Source organism: Panthera pardus, unplaced genomic scaffold (assembly GCF_024362965.1).
Source record: "Panthera pardus isolate Hobbes unplaced genomic scaffold, ASM2436296v1 HiC_scaffold_25, whole genome shotgun sequence".
Taxonomy (NCBI): Eukaryota; Metazoa; Chordata; class Mammalia; order Carnivora; family Felidae; genus Panthera; species Panthera pardus.
In genome coordinates this window covers 76,611,794-76,633,258 of record NW_026526821.1, presented here as the reverse complement: position 1 = coordinate 76,633,258, position 21,465 = coordinate 76,611,794, and the positions used below count along the sequence as shown (strand labels likewise).

The 21,465-nt window shown below is 39.7% G+C and overlaps 1 long non-coding RNA gene across 2 annotated transcripts in view; it reads right to left on the bottom strand.

Annotated features, from left to right (window-relative positions):
- The window catches only part of LOC128773517 (uncharacterized), a 241,260-nt gene that overhangs the window by 95,786 nt on the left and 124,009 nt on the right, over nucleotides 1-21,465 (bottom strand). The window contains exon 4 of one of the 2 annotated variants that reach the window (XR_008417854.1): nucleotides 15,774-15,929. The exons of the other annotated variant lie outside the window; for it this stretch is intronic. This is a non-coding gene — a long non-coding RNA (uncharacterized LOC128773517). The remainder of the gene's footprint in view (nucleotides 1-15,773; nucleotides 15,930-21,465) is intronic. 2 annotated transcript variants of the gene reach the window in all.

Below are 21,465 nucleotides of genomic sequence, written 5' to 3'. Positions count from 1 at the left end.
AAATCTTCAGGCAATAGATTGAAATAGACATAGCTGGTCCCTTTTCCTATCCCAAATTACCCCCCGAATTTTGCTTTTACAACAACTGAATAGTTCTGTGATTTGGGACAATTATTTCTAACAATGGCAGATTGCTTAAGGCGGAATTAAGATGGAGTAATGGGTTGAGTAGTAAGATCCACTTGCACCGACCTTATTTCTTGTCTTAGAGATGAGATAGAAGTTGCTGAATTAGAGGACATAGATGCTATGCTGGGGAGAGGCCAAGATTTGTACCTCATAAAACTAAATGCCTTCCCCCTTACTCCCTCTCTCCCTCCCCCTTCCTTCCTTCCTTCCTTCCTTCCTTCCTTCCTTCCTTCCTTCCACCTACCTAATCATTTACCACAGTACCATTTACATGCTACAAGAAATCTGATGGAATTTAATCTCCAACATGGTACTAGACCGGAAGTATAGCTGCAAAACAGAAAGGGGACAGTGGGGAGGGGGGTTGATATTTTATAACCCACAAAACAGGCCTGCTCTGGACGGAGGATAATGCAAACTAGCTTTGCTGGAAATGAGCTGCAAAATACCTTCATTTTCTACTACAGTGAAACCCTGATAAAATCACAACTGTTAAGGTCATACAGTATATCAGGTGGAATCACAGTCTTTAGAACTCCATTATTAATGCAGACAACCTCACAATCAAAGAGGATGAGAGCACAGTTTCCAGATGCCAATGATTTGATCCTATCTTATTTGGCTGTTTACATTTAAATAATGTGACTGTATAAATTTAAATAATATGAACCACCAACAGATGGATCCCAGTGAAAAACTGCGCCTTCTCTGAGACCCTGAATGTACACTATACAGTGCTTTACAATTTATTTGAGCTGATCTCATATGAAAAAAAAAAAAAACGGGGTGGGGGATAAAAAGAGAGAAAGAGACTCATTTCTTCTGCCATTATGGAAATAAAAGGACTACCGCTTTGGTTGGTGGCTGACTGTGCCAAGGAAACATGCAGTCCTCTAACCTCCGGTACAATGTACCCATAAGGTACCAAGCATCAAAGCATATTAAAAGATATTAACTGCATATTTGCTTATGAACAAGATAAAAAGCTGTAGGGCCTCCAGGTTCTCAAGCTGTGAGTGGAACAGCTTTGCAATTTGCCTGCAAAACTGCATTTTGATCTTAATGAATATAAAATGGCTGCCATTAAAAGTAAAACAGATTATTTCGGGTCTTCCAGGGCCTATAGCTCTTTGCCGGCCTTGGAGGGCCACTATGATCTTTCATTAAAATCTCACAGCAGGGCTCCCTCACCAGCAAATCAAGCCTTGCAGTCTAGGAGATTGGCTACATTTAAAAGTAATTTTCAGAAATCTACACAGATTTTCAATTTGGTAATGAAAGCCATAAGAGAATGCAGGCGGCATTTTGTCGAATATTGTTACTGATCCAGCGCTCACATTCGTTAGAAATTAAACTGCCCCGTAACTATCACACTGATGGCAGCTTGCCATTTCGGCTGCTCTAATCTCCGTTTGTTAATGAGTAGCATGTGCTAATTGTTGTCATTCTTACCGCGCGGAGCAGTCCTTCTCTAACAAACATATTTTACCTGCTCAGAGGTGGAACCTTTCACTTCGTCGGTCGCTGACCAAGTTGGAACAGAGTACGGGAGTTGAGGTTGCTTTGTAAAGAGAGAGAGAGAGAGAGAGAAAGGGCCGAGCGACATTCCGATACAATCTGAAATTAGGTGCCTTCATTTTATTCGGATTCATTCACTTGGTGTTTTTGTTTTGTTGTTTTTGTTGTTTGTCTTTTTGGTCTAGCCTGTTTTCTAAAATCCTGGAGTAGGCAAATGTGACTACCTTCATGTTAGTCCTAAGAACATCTGAGCAAACGAACAAGCCCTGAGGACAACTGTGGGAAAGTCGGTGGTAACAGGAAATGAGGGCGGGGCTTAGAGTTAGGGGGGCGGGGCGGAAGGTGTGAAAAGCCTAAAGGCTCTTAACTTGCTTTCCAAAGCCAGAGCACAAACTAAAGCTTGAAGTAGATTTCAGACTGCTCTAGGCTTTCAAAAGGAAGTTTGATCCTTTACCTCCATTCCCAGGTTGAAAAGTCTAGAACTTTGGCTACCCCAAACTGAGACGTGGTAGGGGAAGTATCAGGTGGACCCCAAATAATGCGGTTCCTGGGGAGGGAGAGCACTAGAGAGGGGAAAAATTAATAAATTCAACATCTAGTGGTGTGATACAGTCAGACATATGAATAGAGAGAAGCATAGAAAATAATTACAAATGAAAACATGATTAAATAGAAAAAGCTATATCAAAGCACTCTTAAGACAGGGTAGGTATTTTTGCATTTGCATTTGCATTCTTTGTATTAGAACTGAGGAAAGTTAAAAAAAAAAAAACAGGAAAGTTATTTTTCTAAGATCCTTAAAAAAATGTCAGATTATGCTTCCTTTTTGGAAACACATTCAATAAATTTTCTTTACTTGGCAATTCTCTTTACCTGGCACCTTCAGGGCAGAGCACTTCCCTGCACTAACATGTGACAGACAACAAAAGCTTCTCTCTGCCTCCTTACTGGCTGGGCATAAATTCTTCCTGCTGATACAGAAAGCGCCTCCATTTAAAATAGCAGTTTTCCTTGGCAGAGCACTGGTTGCTACAGAGCATATATGCAAAAGATGTGTTTCTTTGCAGGGGGTCAAGGCAGGCATTGCGTGGTTCAGTGTAAGCAGGTCTTCAGCCCCTATGAGTGTACCTTGGAGCACCTGGGCTGGGCTGCTTTGGTTTCCACAAAGTACAATTCTTCTTTTTTTTTTTTTTTAATGTTTATTTATTTTTGAGAGAGACAGAGACAGAATGTGAGTGGGTTAGGGGCAGAGAGACAGGGAGACACAGAATCCGAAGCAGGCTCCAGGCTCTGAGCTGTCAGCACAGAGGCCGACGAGGGGCTCGAACTCACGAGCTGTGAGACCATGACCTGAACCAAAGTCGGACGCTCAACCGACTGAGCTACCCAGGCGCCCCACAAAGTACAATTTTAATTGGGTGGCCTGTCTATGATTTTAAGGGAATGACATGGGGTTCCCAATAAGGTGCCACCACTAATGTGCATTAGTTTTGAAAAGAAAACTAAGACCGTTTCCTTGTCTCTGTGGCCTCAGGAAACCCATGGGAAATAGATACAAACAACTTGGTAAGCAGTTTTGAATCTGTTCCACCTGTAGTTGCTATCCTAATTGCAGGAAGCATTCATGTAATATGTTAGGGCTTTAAACACCCAAGTGACACTGTAGGAAATTCTGCTGAATCCTCCTGAACTCAGAAGTCTGAGACTTCTTTTATTTCACCTGCCGTCAATTGTTCTAATATTCCTCTGAGAGCCTGCAGGTACATTTTGACAACTGTATACTGTTAGGTCTCTTTTACCATCATTTTGGCTTGTGTTAAATTGTGGGCAGTGATCGTACGTTATCAGTTCTGACTCTCAAGGATTAAAATACAACTGATATTAATATCCCTTTAATTAGTGGAATGGGGAAAAACTGCACTTTAAGTCATAGAAGTTAACATAATTAGTCTTCAGATAATCAAGTTAAATTTTGCTACTTGTAATAAAGTATAATTATTTATTTGCTTTGTTCCAGAAACAATTCTATGGAACAAGCACTGGCCTTGTTTTAGCACCTTGACTTTATTAATTCTGTTGGAAAATACATAACCAAACACATAAACACACACACACACACACACACACACACACACACACACATTAAGTGGAGGATTGTATTTAAAAACATCAAATGAAAGCTAAAACATTTATAGCCTTTTAAAGGGACATAATAAAATTTCTCAAATAATATTTTTATTGCATTATGAATTTGGTGTTTTGCCCTATCCCAACTTTGGAAATAACAGATACGGTATTTTCAATTTTCTATTGCAATTAATTTTTTAAGCTAAATGTTAGAGCTAAAGCAAAATATTTTGGAAAGAGAAGTGTACTGTTTCCAACAAGTGATTGCTTGAAAACATACATCTGGTGAAATTCACATCTCTTAAAATTTCATCCTTAAATACACAGGTCCAAATCAAGGTTCAAGGTCTACATAGATACATTTCTTAGCTTGTAAAAAACTTCTAGAATATTACAGTTTCTGTTTAGATCAAGTCAAGCTTTTTTATTTATTTATTTTTTGCTTTCACAATATAATACACCATATCTTATATTCGATCTAACAGCCGCCTTGAAATACAGCATTCTAGTACACACATATACTTCTGCATGTATTTACTTAAATCGACCTCATAGAGTCAGCCTCCAAGTGACAAATGTGTTTAATTCCCAAAGTTAATTGGTAAATAGCTTTAGAATTTGTAATTAATTTTTCCATAGAAACAATACTTAAATAACAGTTTGGCCCATAGAAAACATATTTGTCATCATGTAGCTGAGTTGAAATGCAAACTGCCTTGGCCTGCCCTTTGGTTCCAGGAAACAGAAAAGCATAAGATACAAAGTGAGGAAAGAATGAGATGGGTTAATACGGGAAGATCTGAAGAAGAGCATCATTTCCTATTTCCTGTTCAGAGCGTGAGTTCTCCCACCTCTACTGGCAAAGGACCCTAGACCCAGGCCTACACCCAGGTATCTACGGCCTCATGGTATCCCAAACTCTAGCCCCTGCACCGAGGCTGCACAAATCCACAGTTTTCATAACTCCAAGATCCACTACCTCTCTCATCCGTCCTCCCAGCGCTTGCGCTCATCACATCCCAAAGGCTTTTAACGAGATGTTGGAAGGAATGAGGAGCAAAGACAAGGAAGAGGCTGTGAAGAACTCCCATTTCCAGGTGGGCTATTCTGCATTGGGTTTGAACAAGGAAGCAGATCTAACCCACGCGGCACACTGGTTAGTGGCAGCATTACTCAGTGCCCCGTTCCACCACAGCCATCACTGCCACACACAACCCTGTGCTGGAAACCTTGGTGTAACAAGGAATAGCAAATAGACGGACTATAAGGGGACCTGTGATAGGCAGCCGTGTGTGTTGATACCTGGGGGTTAGGATCACAGAGGATCCTGCTGGATGGTTCTGTGTTTTTCCTCCTGTCCAGGATCTCAGTAATATGCATTTTGTAAATGCAGCTTGGAGTTCTGTCCTGAGCAGAAAGTAAAGGAACTTGATGAGTGCCATTCTGTGGTTCCAGCTTATTAAAGAAGATAAAGGTCCTAGAAATGACTTGTAAATAAATGGAACCCAACAAGAAAGAAGAAAGAACATTTCTGAGAAGCCAGGAAAATTTGAATCTGGTGTGAAGAGGGGAAAAAGAAGAAAGTTTGGACTGGTGGGGTTTCATGTCATAGATGGAGCCACTTCTCTGGATAATGAGTATAGAATTCCCATAAGGGCAATGACAACCTCCCTCCCATTACACATAGAATGAGGAGAATTCTCAGGACAGTCACATTGGAAGAGTTTCATCAACTTCTCCAAGAGGCAGAGGTGGAGGGAGAGAGTAGTTAGCTCTCTACAAAGGAGTTCAGGAAATCACGTTTGGCCCTTATGTGATGTAAACGATTTTCCTGGGATGTAGATGTAACATGTATGTAAGTCATCATAGAATCTCAACTGTGATTCTATGTGGTGGTCAATGCTGTCTCTAGGAGATGTGGTCATGGTTTACCTGTGGCCATGAAATGGAAGCAAGAAGCAGAGGACATGGGTCTACAGGTGGTAGAAGCATCTGTCTCCAATTTCAGTTGAGAACCCCAGGGGGATCTGGGAAATCACCAGGTGGTCCAAAAGAGGATTTGTTTTCCCTTCACTTCCTGATGGTACAAAGAGGGTCTTCTGCACAGAAGAAGTAGTCCTTTGAGGACTGATGCCATACAATATCACAGCCAAGCAAACTGTGCTGAAATTTGAGCCCCCAAAAGGCAAAAATTGAATAAAGCTTTAAAACTTCGTATTAAGCTGTATCAAGAGATGTGATTTAGAGATATTGAATTGTCCATGAGTCGATCAGGATGTTTCAGAAGAAACCAACAGCAAAGGCGGGCAGACACAATGAATTTGTTCCATGTGGTCATATACAACAAATAAACAGACTATGAATAATACATTTAATGTGTCACTTCAATAAAAAAAGCTAGATATGATCTTACACCTACATCAAGTCTTTGTAAGATGTGGACCTCCTGTCTAGTAGTGCTTCCCAGATCATCCAAGGTCCTTCACCGGTTTCTTCCTTTCCAGTCTGTTCTAAACCAATATTGTTGTGCAGTGTAATAAAAATAAATCACTAGAAAAAAATTCTTAAAAAGATATATAAAATTCAAGCCTCGATGTTTATTAGATTCAACATACATAAAATTATTTTTGTTAAATTGCTTTAAAAGTGTCAACAGAATTACTTTCCATTTCTGTGCTTATCTTTTTGCAAACCACTAATAAACCACATGCAGACTGGCACCGTTCTATGAGCCTCATTTTGAATGGGTATAATTGGCCCCCAAAAGAGTCTGTAATGTGGATGTGGCTCCAGCACTTTGTATCAAGGAAGAAGGGACATGAATGGCCCTGATGAGGAACTGTGAGAGAATGCATTTCAGTGAGGTTAAAAGAAGAGGAAACTCAAAGTTGTTTCATTTCAGAAATGGACTGACTCCCTGTCCCATGCCTTCCTAACACAGATTATAGAACTAATATAGAGATAAGTTAAATTAGTGATGGGAAACTTTTCTCCCACAGACTTGCCATAAAATTCTTCTAAACGAAAAACTTCTGGTAAGGTTTTGGCTTGCCTTCTGCTGGTTGCGTCCCTGGGAAAGATGACAGATCAGTTTGGAGAATTTTTGCTTTGAATTTATTTTGAACAAGGAGGAAGCTTCAATTGATGAGCTAAAAGTGATGAGAAACTTGGAGGGAAGTAACATGTCATCTTAGAGTCATATTCACAGAAAAATAATTTTGGACATAGGTATTTACCTTAGAATTTAGAAAAGCAGGCATCAAAGTAATGAGAATGTACATATGATCCTATGATTGTATCATTTTAAAGGGAAAATAAATCTATTTTAAAAATTCTGACAAAACAATCACAGATTATTCCAAAGATTATTCCAAGATAATATAACATGAAAAGAGCATTGTTTTCCCTTTTTAAAGCTATTGGATGCAAAACATAAAGGGACACAGACCCAAAATGGAAGGCTGAAAAGATGATGAGAAGCCAATATAAAAAGTGCCTTAAGAATGTTGTCAGGAGGGCTAAAGGTTGGCTATAGGTTGAAAAACTGCCAAGGACAACAGAAAGCTATTTTAAGCTCTGTTTGTAAAGAAGAACAAAGGGATAGGTACATTGATTGGGGCACACAGCAAAATGTTAACAGATGTCACAAGGAACACAGAACTATTCAACTCCTATTCTGATTTTGTGGTCTCTATCATGAAGAATGATCTTCAAACTAGAGAGGGCAGAGCAAACAGAGTTAAGAGTGAACTGTGGCCCAAGATAAGTCAAGACATACTAAAATATAACCTGGTTGCTTCAAATGAGTTCAAGGCTCCAGGCCAGGCAAATTATCTCCCAGGTAACTGAAAGAATCTAATAAACGGTCCAGATGTGAATGTGAAAAGCCTATCAATGATTTTTTTTTTAAATTGTGGTTTAATCATAGGCAACCAGGGATCAGTGTGGTCTAAAGAAGGAAAAACTTAATTTGAAAAACCAGAAAAATATCCAGAATATATCTCTAGCAAAATTCTAGAACAGATTATCACAGGTATGAATTGTTCGTGCTTAGAGAAAGTAGCAATTACCTACAATTAGCAGAGATTCACTCCAGAGCACATGAGTCTCTCCCTTCCTTCCTCCCCACGTTCTTCCTTCCTCTTTATCAACCTCATTCCCTTTCTTTCTTTCCCTAATCTTTCTGAGGTTTCCTTTATGTTTTTGGGAATGATTAACCAAACAGTTTGGGGGAACGGGTCTTAGTTTTATCAAGGCATTTAGCACATTACTGCATAACATATTAGTAGACTGAAAAAAAAGTCAGCGTAATTAGAGTGACTCAAAACTGGTTGAACAAATGTTCCCAAAGAATACTTGCTAATTAATTGGGGGCAACCTGGAGAGTTCTCTAGTGATATGTGCCCTTTGGACTTCATTGTACCTCTTCGTTCTTTCTCTTCTCCTTCCGCATAACTTTACTCTCGGACTTGCCATATTCCATGAAAATATATGCTGTTGTGTTTGTCGCAATTAGATTCCACAAATATGCATTTGGTGCCCACTTTTTATGAATCAGATGGGCTCTGGCAATATGAGCTGGGTAAGATCCAGTATTTTCCTTTAAGTAGCTCATAGTTCAATGGGGAAACAGAGGAATAAATAAATAAACAGTAGTTACAATGCAGTGTAATATAGAAAAAATGATAGAAACATTTGTTGTATCCCAACTTTTTTCTAGGCACTATGCTAAGGTCTTTACGCATTTCACCATATCTCCTCTGAAATGATATGAAGTACCGTTGATTTTCCCAGGAGTATTGATGAACGAGGGTAAAGCCCAGAGAGATCAGTACCCATGATCCAGGTCAAACCTCAAGTCAGATATGGAGCCAGAGTTCAAGTTCAGGTCCATTGGATTCCAAAGTCTATGCTCTGCTACACCCCACAACAAAACCATCTAAGAAGGTAAGCCAATGTCCAGCAAAGGTTGGCTTCCCTGAGTGTTCTGGAGATGAAATGCCATCCAAAAGACCTTCCAGTGAAGGGGAAGCCTAGCTGAGACAGATATAGACATTAGCTACTGAGGTTGCCAGAGTGTTGAGGACAAAATTTTAGTCAAAAGGAATGACATGCAAAATCAATGGAGTTTGGAAGGACGTGAATGCATTATGGCTGCATTTTAGGTGCATGTGCCAAATTCTGGAGAACTTGGGAGGAGTCAGCTCACAGCGAAACAGAAAGCCATATAGAGAGGTGACGGCAGGCTCTCTCTCTCCTTCTCTCTCTCTCTCTTATAAGCACATGTGCACACACACACACACACACACACACACACACACAGAATAGGAACTCTATGAATTTGTATTATTAATAAGCCTTAATTATAAAAGATAAAGTTTCAGTACGTCATGTTCCCTTGCTACTTTATTTTTCATACATGTTATTATCTGACTTGTTCCTAACTTTTAATGTTCTCCTTCTGTGTGCCTCATATGTGTTATTATCTGACTTATTCCTAACTTTTAATGTACTCCTTCTTTCAACTTCTATTTTTTCCTCTATACATTCAACAGATGTGCTTCAATTTATGCATGAAATGAGTTCTTGCAAAGTTGTGTGATTTTTTTTTCAGTAAATGAAATATTACATTAAAGATACGAGGGAAGTTCCCTTATAAAGGAACCTTAAGCCAAATAGCTTTGTAAAGCAAATAATGACCCTATAACCAGTCTTTCTCTAAATCTAGATTTCCATATATCAGATTTTGCTAAAAAGAGATACATCTGTACTTTATTTTTACATCTATCTGCTAGCAGTACTGCAACATAATAGTACGCCAATTTGAAATACCATTATTTTTATACTTTTTCAGTTCTCACAATGCAATCTTAGAAAATGTATTATTTTCTATATCATACTCACACATGCTTTCCTTTTCCTGACTGGAACTGTAAAGTTTTCTTCCCCTTGATGTTGGGGAGGTTGTCAGTAAACTGCAAAGTTAACCATCATGTATAGGGCAATTATAATGTTCTGCATCTGGTGTGAAATACTTTATATGCATTTTTATAACAGACTTCTGAAGTATGAATAATTACCTTGACCACTTTACAAGTTAGCAAACTGAGGCTCAGAAAAATTGAAGAACTTCTACAGGGGTCCAAGCTATGCTCCAATCCAAGTCAGCCTGACTTTACAGCCACAAAACAACTACTATTGTATATATCTTCTTATTATTAGAATAATGAACATTATGAAAATTTTTGTTCCTACAGAAGGTGACAGCTTTTGCTGGATATTGGTGGTAAACAAACCACTTTCATGAGAGTTAAAATAGCTTCTAGCAATCTCTGCTGTCAGTTGTCTGGACAAGACATTTACTCTTTCAGGTCTCAGTTTTTCCATCTGTGAAATGGAACACCTAAGTTCTTCCCTGCCAAGCACATTGAAGTCTATTGTTCTGCAATGATGAAGCAATGCATACACCAGATGCACTCCTGTTTTCCATTTGTTTTACTAGAAAGTGAGTTCAGATAAACATTTGTATCACTCGGAAACCCTTCCCCTGGCTAACTAAAAATTCAACAATTTTAAAGAAGAAAATGGGAAGAAAAATTAATTCTTTTTGGCAGCTATGGGTCAGGATGCCATCCCCAGGCAGCATTGTTCTCAAACCAAAAATCTTTTCATAGGTGAAAAAAACTGAGTGCACGGCTATAATTTGGATCTAAGAGAGAAGATTTAGATGTTTTCTGATTCAGCCAGACTACGGTGTTTGAAAAAGCATGAAGAGTTTCACGATGAAAGTCCTGAGCCCACTCCTGCCTGTTAAGTAAGTGACACAGGCAGCCCTAGCCCCAGCTCCACGCACTGGGTCCCCAGGACCTCAGCACACAGGCCTTCCCAACTTTGTCATTCACTAAGAGAAAGAAACCGAGCTTCTGATTACCTTTCTTTTGCCTCTTTTCCTTTATGATCAAGGTGACTTATAAACAGCTGCAATAAAAATGATTTTTTTTTCATAAACGTCTTCTCAATAATATCTCTGAGAAAGCAGAGAGGCTAAAAGATACGTGACATTCACAGATTTTGCCCCTGAAGCCACAAAAACCCACACGAGCAATTTCTTCATTTGACCAAAATGAATGGTCATCACAAAAACAAATGTAACTTTGGTATCCCTGATTTGGCTGCGACAGCTTAAGGGCTCAAACTTAATAGACTTCTTCTGACCGATTAGGATCAGTGCGGGTTGCATCATCCCGCTGGAGCCCACAGCCAAGTCCAAACCACAGGCACGGAGCTGCCCTTGATCCATGACCTTAGCATACAAAACAGCGGGCTGGAGAATGTCACAGGACTCCCAGGGAAGGAACTTTGAAGACACTGTTCATTTTGCTTGGTGGTCTTTCACAAAACACAATTAAGCATGAAGAATAGATTGATGCTTAAATAAAATGCCTGACAGTAAAAGCACATTTCTATATTCCAAAGGCCCAAGAAAAGCTGTGCCTAAGAAAGGATTAGCTACTATCAGATGATATTACGACTGGATTAATGATGTTTCACATTCACTCTATTTATAAAAAAGAGAAGAAAAAAAGAATAGGAGTCTTTTAAGGAGCAGATAAGTGATTTCTATAAACCTTAAAAGCTAAAAGAAAACTCATTTCTAAAAGGACAGTACTTATAATAGTACAGTATTTATTTATAAATCCTTAATTGGAGTATTTTTTTCTTGAGCAAAAACTGCTGTACATTTCAGGTAAATTGCTGTTAACACAGTCTGTGGCCTGTGTGGAATGTGTGTGTGTGCGCGCGTGTGTGACAGAGAGGGAAGGTGGGGGGAGGGGGAGACACACACACACGCACAGAGAGAGAGAGAGAGAGAGAAAGAGAGAGTCTGTATGGATGTTTTATATTCCACCAGGTATTTTAAACCACTCTTATTTTAGGCAATTGTTTTTGTAATAGATACACTAAAGGTGATCATTTTATTTTATTGCTAGTCATTGCTGACTGAAATATTTTGCCAGATGAAAGTAATTACTATGACTATATTACTTCTCTAACCTGTTCCGTGTACTGGATCTTAGGTACTCATAGTATGAAATTCTGTTACCTTGTTTAAAAAAAATGTGATATGATGATGTGCTCTGACCTTACTTATATAAAGACATACCAGTTATTCTGTTTTTTACTCTTTGTATCTTTACATCTCCAGAGATTGTAGGAAAACTCTAACCTTGTGTAGAAATGTAAACACAAGAACAATTGAACAATGCAATGGCTGATGTCAGTATTATAAGCAAGGAAACACAACAAATCATTTTGGTCAATGATAATAAATATAAGATATCCATATCGTATCCAAGAAAGGAAAGAAAGACAGAAGGAAGGAAGGAAGGAAGGAAGAAGGAAGGAAAGTAGAAAAGAAGGAAGGAAAGGATGGCAGAAGGAAGGAGAGAAGGAGGGAGAGAGGGATCAACAAAGCAGAGCTGATATCAACAAAGTCAATCCCACCAATAAATTGTTGGCCAGCATTACATATGGCTAATATTTATGTATTTAAAATAATATGCTACCTACCTGCTTTACTCTAGAAATCAGTCATGCAGACACAACTATACTGAATTTAGAAGGTTTTATTTGGAAACATGGCCAAAGGAAAATACTGCTGAAAAAAAATAATGTCTGTTAGTTTTCTGTTCTGACCAACTAGCTACTCATCCAGCAAATTCCATTGGAAGCTTCGTGTCCTAACGTTGCAGCCAGACAGAAGAGCAACATTAGATCCAGAAGCACTGATTACAGAAGCAGGGCATGTGAAGTGATGGTAGCTGAGTTCCAAAAACTGAGAAGAGAAGAGAGATCTTCCTGCTCCCTTGATTTTCCTTCACAAACATAATTCTCCCATCCTCCCTCGACACCTGCCACCCCCTAATCTACACTGGGTCCATGAGTTTTCCTCGAGAAAGACATTCGGCTCTCCATAGGGACTTGGTATTGATCCCAGAAGAAGGTTGGAGTCAACTCATTTCAGCTGCCAAGTTCAGAGAAAAGCCATGCTTTCAATGACACATATTAGACATCTGTGGTCCTGACTTGAACTTTTTTTGCAGTGATGAAAGACAGCACTAGACAAGGTTCTCATCTCTCAGGAGACAGGTGGAACGGTGCCACAAAATTTCGTGGGTGTGATGCCACCTGAGAGTCACAATGTGTTGTGATTTCTTCTTCATTTTTTTTCACCTTTTGATTTTTTTTTTTAATTGAAATCATAGACCATGTTGGCCTGGGTCAAAGTCCTCAAAAGAGGCTGGCTTACTGGAGTCCTGCCAACATTACTGCCAAGAGTTCTAAGAGCTTAGTATTTGCTGCCAGAGAAAAGGAAAATCTTAATCCACAAAGCCAACTAATAGACATGTCAGCTCAGTCATTCTGAAAGTCCTCTGTGCTGGCAGGGTATCCCTTACCTTGCCATATCCCCACAGTCCTCAACCCACGCCATCAGGTGGTAGATGAGAGTGGAAGGCTCCTTCTGAACCCCCACTGTTATGAGAAACAATGTTTAGTAGCTGGTTCTAGCACAGGGCTCCAACATGTCACCAAGCCTGCTTGGTTCTACACCAAAATCACATCAAATGAACGACGTCACAATTGCTTCAGTCTGCAGGAATTAAGACCCTAATTCCCCTGACTCTGAAATAAAGCTTCCTCAAATCTGGTCACTCTGACAGCTACAGTAACTCCTGCTAGTGGAGAGCTCTGCACAGCTGCAGCCAGAATTGTGTTTGTTTATGTTCTTATGAGGGATTGGGGTTTGAGGCTTGAAAGGGAGATGTGGGCGGCGTAAGTAGCAGCAAGGCTATCTTTGAAGCAGCGGGAATGGACAGAGCCTCTGAAGGCGACGGGGAGGGCAGGGGGAAAGAGAGAAGAGCCAGGAGCTCAGGCTGAGCTTGTGGAGCATCCTCTCCAGCAAGGAGAAGAAGGAAGGGAAACACAAAGCGGGAGTGGGCGGCTGACCCGGAGCTGGCTGTGTCACAGAGGCCGAGGGTTGCCCACGGCAGACAGGTCAAAGGCATGGTTTGGAGAAACGACCACTGGCCGCCGTGGACGAACACACATCGGTTTCAGTGGTGTGGCGGTCACAAAAGCGTGAGTACAAGGAGGCGAAGGATAAACTGGATGTGAAAGCATGGGAGCAGCACATCACCTGGCTGAGATGTTGGAAGTGGAAGGAGAAAAGTATAAGGTTACCAGAAGAGGCAGGAGGGCCAAGAGAGGGCAATAATTTAAAGTACAAATTATCTGCACAGAAAAACATTAGAAACGTTTTTCTAACCAGTCTGGGCTTAATTTAAGGTGAAAAATAGTTGCATAACTATACATTAAATATTTCAAATACTTATGAGAAAATATTATGATATGAAGGTGATGGGAAACTTTGGTGAAACAAAGAAGTGTAATAAATAATATTTTTAGCAGGGGCTTTTGAAGTTTATGTAGTTCTTTCATATATCCTCTAAAAGCCCTATGAGGCAGATCTTTTTGTTATTCCTATTTTCCAGAAACCAATCTGCCCTGGGGTACAAATATTGGTGGAGGTGGGACTTATATCTTCCCATGCTTACCCTCCTCCCTTTTTTTCCTTCTATGCCAAATCGATTCTTCAATAGAAGAAAGAATGATTAAAACTTACTTTTTTATATGACTTTTAATAGATGTCTTTATGTGAACACATCTTCCTGCAGGTACATCCCACAACCATACACCTTAGCTCTATCTCAAGAGTATTAAACTACTAGCAACTAGCTTAGAAATTACCTTTCTTGATTCCAACAATTCCAACTGCAAAAGTTGTGTCATTGTCTATGTATCTGTGGCAAATGACAGCAGGAAGGAAAGGGTTGCTGCTACATAAATACCATGTGCCCACTCCAGTATTGCTCTCCTATGTGGCATACATAAAGACAACTAATTTCCAAAGATATTACTTGTCTGTACACATCTACACATCAAGACTGACATATGCATGGCTGGTCTGCTGGAATAATCATATCAACTCTTTTAATACCAAAAAAATCGAAAGTAAGGTTTTTATACAGGATAATTAAGCAAGCTAATATAGTAATAAGTGGAATACACAATAAGAATATGTACTAAAATATCTGCTTTGTGCAATGCAGAACTGGTGTTTTAGGAGATTAACAATTATGATCGCCAGCCCTCTTCTGATTCTATAATACTCCACACAATCTTTTTTAAATTACTTTATTAACCTTTCCTCCTAGCACAGAAGTGCCCGATTATAGATAATATTTCAAAATCATCTGAGGTGTAAGTGTGTTTGATTTGCTCGGTAATTATTTGTCTACTTTATTACATTGGCCGAGCACACAAGCTCCTTGACCAGCTTTATTTCAAGTCCAGTTAAGAATAGGGTCATATCATTTTGTGGATCACTTCCCTTTGGGCCCCGACGTACATGAAATTTTCATATTGGAGGGATGGGGACGGTGCACAGAAACTTAGTACATTTTAAACATGGAGAAACCATTCCCTGCCCTGTCATTAAAGGTTTCAGGCCCTGGGCTACATGGGAAGGATGTTGTTCACAAGTGAAAGGAAGGTGTTTATTCCCCGCATGATTAGGACACAGGACATTGAGGGCTGAGCATGCAAATGTCCCCTGATGAAGTCTAAAAGCACATCACTCACATCCCTCTGGTGGCCTTACCCAGGGTCTGTATAATCTGTCCCTTGTCATTCGTGGCACCTAGAACAACACTTCTATTTTGATCTGAATCATGAATGCATTTCCAGCACGTATTCTGACCCATTCAAGGCAGAAAGGAATGAGCAGGGGGCAACCACAAGGGGAGATCACAAACATTTTCCTTTTAACAGGGGTCTGGAGGAAAGAGTAATGCCTGAAAATCACACTGGGTGTTGCAGAGGGAAAGTTCTGCCTGTTCCAACTTGACAACTCAGGGGCAAATGAAACTGATACTTACATGTTCTTAAAGACGAAAATGCACAGAGATGAAACCGGACGCTTGGCTTATTCTTGAGGGCCACCACCAGGATAAAAGCACAAAGCTGGAGGACTCTGTTTAGTGTCCACAATCAACAAATTCTGAAATTTCCATATGGAGCAGGATTCCAGGGCTCTGTTAGTAATACAGGATACGGCTGGTCAGCTCAGTCACCCATGGAATTACAGTGTAGGGTATGGATGCCAGTATTTTAGACCCAAACCGAGCATAAAAAACACAAAGTAAAATTCAGTGTCAGCACAAAGTTGACAGCGAATGATTATAACAGCTTCGAAGCTTGAAAAAGAGTGTAAATAACTAGGATCCCCTGCGGGCTCACTCAGCCTGCATACATAACAACCGTGATGGACAGCCTCTGTGGTAAAGTCGGGGAAACGAGGCACTGGGAAGATGCAAAAATTCCGCCAGCAAAGAGCCTTAACTGTCACCTTTCTGACTAAATCAGCTACTTTCATACAGAGGGAGAAACAGAGCAGTAGGCTACGCCTTTGGAAGACCAATTGCCCTTTTGCCTAGGAAGCAGGAATGTTAATTATCGGCTCTTCTGTGGTTATCAAGGCACTGCAACCCCCAGCTTTTGCACTTCACGAACACTCTTCTCCCTGATCTTTAATCCTTGGCGCTTTTAGTCCACAAAAGATTGTTATTCAGAACAACTCTGCCATTTATAGAATGTAAAAATCAAGGCAAAAAAAAAGAACAGTCGGCCATCCCAACTGAACTCTTAACTCACTGGAGCGCTTGGGACTTGAAATTTAATTTTCATTTCTTTTTGTATGCTTCTGCACACCAGCGTGCACACACAAATACCTGCATTCAGCAACGAATGGTTTTCAAGTACTAACAAAACGACAAGCACATCATGGCATGTGGCCTCCAGCCTGGTGTAACAGATGCCACTTTGTGTGTACAGAGCCTCATCATCACTTGTACTCAGACACTCGAAGGAGAAAAGAAAGCAGCCAGGTCTTCTGCACACACCTAGCTAGCACTCCACAGGTTTGTCATTCATTTACAAGATAATTAATCAATTAGCAAATGATCCCTTTCCCCTTTGTTATTTACGCTGCAGAAGAATTGCATCTCCAAATGAAATGGCAGGCCACTTGTATTGAAACTTTGCCCTTCAAAGGCATTGGTCTTATTTATCTGAATTGAGCAGATGCTTTGCAATGCTAGCCCATTGTAACTGGACTGTTTGCTATTAGAACCTGAGTGAGATTTAAGCTAAACAGAAGAGCATAAATATGACATCCTATAGACATTCATGATGATCAACTGTGCTGTATCATCACCAGCCATTGCTACTTACTCATATAGGAAAAGAGGGAGAAAATACACTTGACATTGCTAAAAGGGGAACTATAGTCACTGGAAGGGAAGGTGAAGATGGAGTTTACACAGTTACTGGCTCTAGAGTACAACTCTGGGGTCTTAAGACACGATTAAATTACTGCAATGTATACATTCTGTTTACAGGCTCAACAATTCCCATCTCTTTCAGAGCTCCATAGTATATCTGGTACTTCTTTGGAGAGCAAAGATATCAGGCAGCTTTCGCTTAGGGACCGGGTGGGTTTTTTTTTTTTTTTTTTTTTTTTTTTTTTAATCAGGTCTCCCAGATAACCATCACTGAGGAGAAGGTCTAGGTAACCATGGTGTGATGGTAATTCCATCAGATCCTGCTCTGATCTAAGACTGGTCGAAAGAAGGAACGTCTGTAAAACCCCTTCACCTCTTAGGGTGTCAAGATGCCCTCACTGTAAAATACGCAAGTTGAACTATGTGATTTTTTTTTTCTTGTTGTTGTCGCTCCTTGCACAGCTATCGTGTTCTGAATCTCTGCATCCTTCCGTATTAACACTGCTGCTGGGTGGGATAATAGAACACCTTCCCCCTCCAGCCAGGGTAAGGGTCTAAAAATAAAGCAAAGAGCCCCCAGAATCATACAAACATTTCAGCAGCCAAATGAGCAGAGTGTCTCTTTCTGTTGCTGTGTTTTTAAGTCAACAATTATGTATGAAATTACTCCTGTGCACACAGAACAACAAAGGCATTTTGGGTCCATTTGTACAGGTGAGAAAATGGGTCAGCTATGTAACACTGAACCCCAGGTGTGCACATGGCAGAAAAATTCTGTCATCTATTGCTTTCATGGAGGACTTCTGGGGCAGGCTCAGAGCCCCACGTAGTCACTTGCCAAGGCTTTAATAATAGAACAGCTACAAGGAAAACTTCCCTAACCCTTTGCTCTGTTGAGAAAGGACTTAAGAATAAAAAGCATTTGAATGTTTTAAAAGCAACTGTGAAACTTAGTAAATGAGAAAATTAGAGAAAGGTCATTATAATATGAATGAATACCCTTAAAAACAAACAAACTAACCCCAAACCTTACTGTGCTTTTTATCTTTCCCAGAAAAAGAATGGTCAAATGCGTACAGAAGCAAACTCTACTTGTTAGCCATGCTGAGCAAAGCTGGATTTGTTCGCTCGCAGGAATGAAAAGCACAACAGTGAATCTTGGAGGCATTATTTCTTAGCAAAATTAGCATAACCCAGCACATCAGACTATTAAAATTTAAAAAGGATTTCAAACTGTCCTCGTATCATCAGCAGAGTCATGTCACAGATTTTTTTATTGGTTCGGCAAGCTAGGTGTAATTGTATCAATATTTTAACGCTTGATGCATATTGCCTGTGATACATTGCTTGCATAAATAAAAAGCACCAATATTCAATTGCCAATGAAATAATCACACATTCTAGATCTTTATTATATCATGCATTATTTAATTACAATAATCAGAGTCCTTTTGAAGGTAAAACAAGATTAAAAAGGTTTTGTTTTATTGGATCTATATATTTGATTTAAACTTTACATGTTAGCTTTACATTAAGAATTTATAAGGCATCAGTTCAAATGGTGCTATTATAAGAGTTTATTTCTTTTATAATTAGTACAGTACTCTTAAAGTACTCCGACTACGAGAGATAATATTTCAGTATTTTAATGAGCTTTTTAAGTGTAATTGATGTAACAATCATTGAATTACACATTTCTACCTGAAGAATAATGAAGGAAACATTTTAATGAGAAATTTAATCATTATTAGCAAATGATCTACTAAACTGCCATTTGCTGACATTTAAAAGCTTAATAGCAGAAAACTGTATTTTTCCTACATCTGCATCAACATCAATGGCGATTACTTTTCTGTTACTCTGATTTCCCAGGTTAACTTCCCACCATCACTAATTTATTTATAAATTTGAGAAAACTTTCTTTAACCCACAGTTGTCAGACCCTTCCACAAAGTGTGGGGCTTGACACTTAGAGGGATAATTTAAATAAATTAGCCCCTTTTCCAGCCTTCAGCAGTTTTCAGCATAAAAAGGGCTCTTTCTTGTGAGTATTCATGCTTGCATCAGCTTGATTTTGATGAATGCCCTGCGAATTCCCTGATAGTACCTCAGACAGAGAGATCTTAGACCTATGTCAACAAGGGGTTTTAAAGCTCCCTCATTTCAAGAACACATCAGCATTCAGAGGGGGACAGACCTGAGTAAGAGGAGCCTACTATGCAGCTTTGCCAACTTCTGGGGCTGGGTTTTACTGCTGAGTTTACAGAAATCTCTGTGTCGTAGGGAGAGAGATTCAGAATGAAGACGTCAGAGTGGAGTCTGTAACACTGTGTTTAAGGGGGTATGAAAAGAATCACAAGATACTACTAGGTAGGCAGGAATTTATGTAGCCCATTGTAGGTTAAGAGAATTAGAAGAAAAGCTCAGCCTTCCAATGGAAGTCTCATGACCTTCCTTCCGATCTTTATCAGGTGTCCATGTACATTGCTAGTTCGTTCCATAAAGGCCAGTCATTTCCAGGACTCCTCAATGGAGTGCTGCTTCTCTTGCTGTGTGATTTGTTAATACAAATCCCTTTGTTAATTTGTTAATACAAATACTATGGACTATGTCAATGGTCAATCTAGAGGACAGAGAGGAGTTGAGATAGACACACACTATTACGTATCCAATGCACAATGAGATTTCTTTCTTTCCCTTTCTTTCCCTCTCTTTTCTTTCCTTTCCTTTCCTTTCCTTTCCTTTCCTTTCCTTTCCTTTCCTCTCCTCTCCTCTCTTCTCCTCTCCACCCCTCCCCTCCCCTCCCTTCCCCTCTCTTTTCCTTTCTTTCTATTTCTCTTTCTTTTCCTTCCTTCCTTCCTTCCTTCCTTCCTTCCTTCCTTCCTTCCTTCCATCCTTCCTTCCTTCCTTCCTTCCTTCTTTCCTTTCTGAGTTCTGAGTTCTGATTTGAAATCCTGACCATGGGCAAAAGAGAGGAAAGAGAAAATGCTAGCGTGACTCATACCAATGTCCTGATGATCACTAAAGTCCCTTTTAGTCTACAAATACTAGGTTTCCCCCAGCTACTAACTTTTTCCATCTCAGAATTCTCACAGCCCTTGCTTTTTTTCTGTCTCCTTGTAGAATTTGCTCGTTTCACTTTGCATTGCTGGTATGGACTGAATATTTGTGTCCCCCCTCCAAAATTCATATGTTGAAATCCTGCCCCCCGGTGTGATGAAATTAGGACGTGAGGCTTTGGGGAGGCCATTAGGTCATGAGGATAGAGTCCTTAAGACTAGGACTAGTGCTCTTACAGAGAAGACCCCAGGGAGCTCCATAGACCTTTTTGCCCTGTAAAGACACAAAGCAAAGAAGGAAGCCTGAAACCCAGAAGACAGCTCTCTCCCAAACCTGACTGTGCTGGCACCCTGATCTCAGATTTCTAGCCTCCAGAACTGTAAGAAATACATTTCTTTTGTTTGTAAGCCCACAATCTATAGTAATGTGTTCTAGCAGCCCAGACTGACTGGGATACACACACTCCAAAAAAAAAAAAAAACATTAGAATTAAAAAAAGAGAACCTCATTTTTATTTCCCTTATAACTGAGGGAGCTAGATTCTATGGCTGATTCTCCACAGCTATTCTCAGTAGCTTGGTGAAAGCTCCAGCCCTGACAGTTTGTGCTGGGCACCACACCTGGGTGTCCAACATCAGGTCTTTCTAGCTTGTAAACGAGCAGACAATGATGATGTTAGTAAATGGCCTACAAGAGGTTAGAGCACTCATGGAACTATGGACAGAACATCTTTCAAGTAAAGGGCAGAGCTGAGAAACAGTGTGTCAGCTTACTTGTTGTTTGGGTGACCATGAGGCAGCAAGTGATTGTTGATACTGTTTATTATGGAAGATGTCGTTGCCAAAACTCCAAAAAACAAGGCTGACTTACTATATTGGACTATATTTTAAAATTTATTCACCAATCCATTCTGATCCTGCAGTGAAAAACAAGATTACAAAGGACTACTAATAAAGCAGATACCTTCTGCTAATTACACTATGATTATAAATCCTTAATACAGTTGCCTATAAAGGTGACCCATGTGTTACATCCAGAAAGGATACAGGATAGGATAGCACTGACATTTATTTTTTTATTAAAAAATTATTTTACATTTATTTTTTAGATTTGGATATATTTGTTCATAACTATAATATGTGTTCTTGGAGATACGGGACAACTTTCACATTATAATTTAGAATTAAATAAGCATATTTTTTCCAGATCTCCTATGTCAGAAGGAAAT